Raw genomic sequence first — 5453 nt, forward strand, 5'->3', positions numbered from 1 at the left:
AAGCACATCTTACCATATTATTTGTTTAATGATATATTCTTATTGTTGCATTACACTTGTACATTTGTTGTTGCTGTTGTTCTTTGAAAGCAATTAAATTGTTGTGACTTTCAGGGCGCAGTTATAGAATTGATTTAAGTAATACTTAAGAATTAGAACAATGAATAAAAATTATCTGGAGTATTTGTTTAAAATGCAGACTTGGGTGGGGGGTGCTGTCCTCCACGATTCGAATTGGTCACACAATCCTCGGAGCCTAGAAATCTGCTTTCTACCAAGCATAAGGGATTCTGATTTGGGTGGTCCTCAGAAAAACACTATTAAAAAGTGTAATTTTAAAATAGATAACAGTTAAATAAAAATCAGCTTCATAAGAAATATAAATGAAGAATCTTGTTTTCCTGTATAAGTTATTCTTATAATAAAGAGGTGTGACCAGAGTCCTGATTCCTTTAGAACCAAGGAAGATATGCAGTGGCAAGTCTGTGCACCTGCACTCTTAGGAGGCCAGTCCTGCTTGGGATTCAGAAGTGACTTTACTAAGTCACTGTCCTGTGTCTCTTTTTCCTCCTCTCCAAATTGGGGATGGGAGTGTAGGTGGAAGGGAAGCACACCTTCCTACGACCTGGACAGGTTGAATATGAGGCTACTTTGTAAATCCAAACCAGTGTCATTATATTCAACACTTGGACAATGCTTCATTCTTTCCAAATTGTTGAATTTAAAACACGGTCATCATAAGGACTCAGGTTTTAACGTCAAACCCTAAACTGCGAAATCGTAGCCTCTTTGAGGCTTTGAAAGGTCATGCAGGGTCATAACCACATTACATGTAAACCAATCCTGAAAGATACAATCTTCAAGGCTGCTAGAAAAAAGAAAACTCACAGCTTCCCTTGGCAGTTGTGTGTTTGAGGCCTTAAAAATCTTTCAAGAGAAATCCTTCTGAGTTCTTAATCCAAGCTGTCTGTGACACCCCTTGGCCTATCGTTGGGAGGGAGGGAAAAACTGGCCTCCCTAACTCATGCTTCTCTTTCACAGACAGCAAATTGTCATACTCTCTCTTGTTGTTGTGGTGGTGGTGGTGGTGGTGGTTGCTCTTGTTTAATGCAGACATAAAGCTAGTCTCTTTGGCCTTTCCATATTAAGCTTCAGGAAGACATCTATATTTTGCCCATTGATTCTTTTCATTCTAGGTACTCACAGGTAATGTGAGGATGACCACTACTGCATGTGACATCTTTTCTTAAACTTGCTGGTGTTGAGAAAATGTTCCTGGAGACCATTTTTAAAAAGTCTAAGTTTATTAGGGAATTTTCGTCATTAGTCTCATAGTGGGACCTCAGCAAGCCAATTTCACTGCCTGGTTGTCCTGTTTCCCCAAATGAGAGACTGGGACTACACACTCTTTGTTTTGTTCCTTTGAAAACTCCTAAAGTTGCTTCCAGTAGAAAGAGGATGGGCTTAACTCAGAGTGATTTGGTGGCATCCAAGGACTCCTGTTTTTTCGAGTGCTTTATTGGTTCCTTGCCCTCTCATTTTTTTTTTTTTAGCACATCGCTTCTGGTAATGAGAATAGTCTCCTGTGGCAGAAGAAAGGAAGGAGGGCGGGGCAAAGAGAACAGGAAGAAGAGCAAGAGGGAAAGGGATTGAAGGAGAAACAGAAAAGGAGGAATGGAAAGAAGGGAAGAAGTAGTAGCCAGCAGTAATCACAGGGAGCATAGATGTCAACAGGTACACAAGGGAAAATTACAAGTGTTTGGTGCCTGCACATATCTTCTGCCTGAGGGTGGAGTGAGTTCCTGGGACTGCTTCCTAGAATTCTATATATTTATTTGGAGGGAAAAAAATATATTTTTATACATTTGTAATTGGGTCTTAATAAAGCATAGGGCCTTGAATCAGTGGTTATCAGGTTTTTCACGGTTTCCCTAGCTGCATGTGAGGTATTTGATGGATGTGTTATTTTTTTTTTTGATGTTCCTTTATTCATTGTCCATTTTTATTTATAAATTTAAACTTCACAAATGGCAGAAAAACCCTGCTAACATTTTTCTTTTTGGAGAAACCCCGGGCTTTACTAAGCCCACCCTGCTGTATTACCCTATGTGCCAGAGCTCAGTGTGGCCCTTGAAGAATGCATCCTGACTTCATTATTTTTGGTGTTTGCTAGAGATTTAAAAAGACACTAAGTTTGCATCATTCCATGTCACAAAATGTAAAGGAATAGCTTCTAATCTGTATGCCTTTCATGGCACAGTAGATGCCCTTCCCAGAAATGGTTTGAATGGAAGATGGTGTGCATGGGAATGTCTACCCATCAGAACAAATATATTTCTTACTGTTCGTGCTGCAGAGGGTAACGCCAGTGCTTTGCTTTCTGACACCCAGATACTGAAAGCCATTTCTGAAGGAAAGTTTACTCTTCGGTATCAAATCAATTGGAATTGCTTCCTCAAAAGTTCTGATGGTTTGTATCTCCGGCCAACTGATGATCTTGATATTACTGAGAATTCTTCACCGTATATTTCAAGAATCAAAGTGCTGATGAACCAACATGGGACCCCTTGCTTCTTACCAGGGAGGGCACTCTTCCTAGCATGACTGGACCACTGGACCATTGGACCTACCCAAGCATCTTCTAGACACTTGGGCATTGGTTATTTGACCTAACTCCCCAAGGACTCATCAGAGCTATAAGATAAAGGGAAACAAATTAGATGCCATACAGAGTCAGGTAGCTTCATGTGATCTTTCTTTTCTTTTTCTTTTTAATTCTTAGGATTTTTTTAAAGATTTTTATTTATTTATTTGACAGATCACAAGTAGACAGAGAGGCAGGCAGAGAGAGACAGAGAGAGAAATAGGAGGAAGCATGCTCTTCAGTGAGCAGAGAGCCCAATGCAGGGCTTGATCCCAGGACCTTGAGATCATGACCTGAGCCGAAGGCAGAGGCTTTAACCCACTGAGCCACCCAGGTGCCCCTTCATGTGATCTTTCTATAGCTAACATTAAAAGCCAGAAAGGGCCTTCCAGAAATACATGCCCTTGTGGATTAAAAAGTTTCTTTTCTATTCTTACTAGCTTTATCCTCTAATTGCTGCTGTGATTTGCAGTTGAAAGTTTATATCCAAGTCCTCATGCTCAATAAGGATTTGAGGCTTGGGATTGTACACAGACTTTTCATTAGTCTTATAATTATTATTTAGTCCAGGCATGTATTTTTTCCTTTGGTAATCCATACACTGGAATATTCTCTGTGGAACATGCTAGAAAAAGGAAAGGATAGCACTCTTTTTAGAACTTCATGTAAGAGAGGCACCTGGGTAGTTCAGTTGGTTGGGTGTCTGCCTTCAGCTTGAGTCATGGTTTTGGGGTCCTGGGACCAAGCCCTGTTTCAGAATCCCTCCTCAGTGAGGAGTCTGCTTCTTCCTCTCCCTCTGCAGTTCCCCCTGCTTGTGCTTTCTTTCTCTTTCTCTGTCAAATAAATAAATAAAATCTTAAAAAAAAAAATACTTTATGAAAGAAAGAGCTCTAAATCACCTACAAATATAGAGCCAGTTTCCAGCATGTCATGTGAAGGCTTTGCCTCTAAATTTTCATTGCAGTTTCAGGATTAAGCCAGACCACTTTTATTCTACTTAATGAATGTAACTGCCCATTCACCAATGTGGAAAATTCAGGGTTCAACAGTGTAAAATTTTGTACTGATTATTCAGAACCTCAGTCAAGGCCATGATTTTTTCCTACACATTTTATGACATTATTTTGTCTAGACATTATGTCCTTGTTGCCCTGAATTACAGCATTTATTGCCAAATTGCTTTAATCAGTTATCACCATTCAAAACTATGTGTCCAAAAGAGTTTAGAAGGAAGCAAAGTACAATAATGATAGGAAGAAAGTAAACTGTGTTAAACTATGCATCATGTGTCTTGATTAAAATACTTATGGGGGGCCCTCTTACATTTCCAACCACCACCTCTGAGCCCAGTCATGAAAAGTTAGCCAGTTATACCCCAGAGAGCATTTTTTACTTAGAGAGCCTCAAATATTATGGAGGTGAACTCGGGCTCCCTCTACCACTTTTATTCTCCATAGTCGTAAACAAAAGTAAAACAGCTAACTATATTTTTTAGTTCTAGTGTAGGAAAAGACTGAGGGTATCAGTGATTAGCCTTAAGACCATAAATAATCTCTCTTTTCAAAAATTATGTCTTGGCAAAGAAAGGGGAATGCTGGGGCTGCAGTGGGAAGTGGAGTGGGGGGCTAGTGTTAGCACAGGCTGGTGGCCTTTACTTATGTGACTGGGCTGTATCAGCATGGCCTCTGTCTGGAAAGGATGCAAGATGACCATGGAGGAACCTGTTCCCAAAAAGGCTTGACTGAGTGAAGCAGACTTCACTCTTCACTCTTATGACATGAAATGAGTTAACTCTCAGGTGGAAACAATATGAAGTATAGGTCCAAGCTTTGGAGGGAAAGTACACAGATCTTAATTCTAATGATGTAATGGAGTTAAGGGGAGTCTGAAAAAAAACTAAAGCAACAACCAGGAAAACATCCTTGTAAGGGGATTAGCAAACAAGGAGCGAGGGATGCAAGAGTGTACAATGTACTAATCAAATCCAGTACCTCAAGCAAGTCCACTAGCCTAGCATTGCCTGATGGTAGACCCAATGATCAGCGTGTTTTTCCTAAACATGGAAGGTGAATTGCAACGGACTAAAGACAAAATGGAACAAGCCCAAAATGAACTGAGTATCTGGCAGTTTAGGAGATACTCCCCAGCAAGACAAACCTGGCAGTCCCACCCTGAGAGAGCTGTGGTGGGAAGCCAAGTACCCAGTTTCCACACCAAGACTCAGACATTGAATAAAAAAAAAAAAAAAAAAAAAAAAGACCTCATTCTTATACTATCTATCTTGTAATGGTTAAGATAAAACTTACCAGATGAATCTTGTGTTTCAGCTTCTTTCTCTTCCCCCTCCCCTGCTTTAAAAGACTGATAGCATCTATCTATTCCAAAGAACTGGCCACCTCCAAAAAATACCCCTTCCAGAACATGTAGAAACTGGGGAAATTTTTCTGAAAAGAAAATAGAGGGAGAAATGAAAGTCTTAAGTCTGTGGCATGCTGTGTCTTTAGACAGTTTGGAGGAATGAGAACCTAGAGACTTAAAGTCATGAATTGATCATGTAAAATTCCAGTAAAATGTAAAAGTAGAATGTGCTCTTAACCTTGAGCATAGTGATTTAGAGACACTGTGTGTCAGTTTTGCCAATAAGACTGTGGACTTTGTGATTGTTGTTGAACGTCTGGGTCAAAATTCAAATGAGGCAAATTTTGCCTTTAAGAGCTTTGGAGCGTTTTTTTGGTTTTGTTTTGTTTTGTGTTTTTTGTTGTTGTTTGGGTTTTTTTGCTAAGAACCAATTTAATTGTCATGAGAGAAT

General features: G+C 39.7%; 1 pseudogene; it reads left to right on the forward strand.

Annotated features, from left to right (window-relative positions):
* The first annotated feature begins 4349 nt into the window (after positions 1–4349).
* LOC116876785 lies at positions 4350–4973 on the forward strand (annotated as a pseudogene).
* The last annotated feature ends 480 nt before the right edge of the window (positions 4974–5453 follow it).

The sequence above is a fragment of the Lontra canadensis genome, unplaced genomic scaffold, assembly GCF_010015895.1.
Source record: "Lontra canadensis isolate GAN:19392208 unplaced genomic scaffold, GSC_riverotter_1.0 scaffold47, whole genome shotgun sequence".
NCBI classification, from domain to species: Eukaryota; Metazoa; Chordata; class Mammalia; order Carnivora; family Mustelidae; genus Lontra; species Lontra canadensis.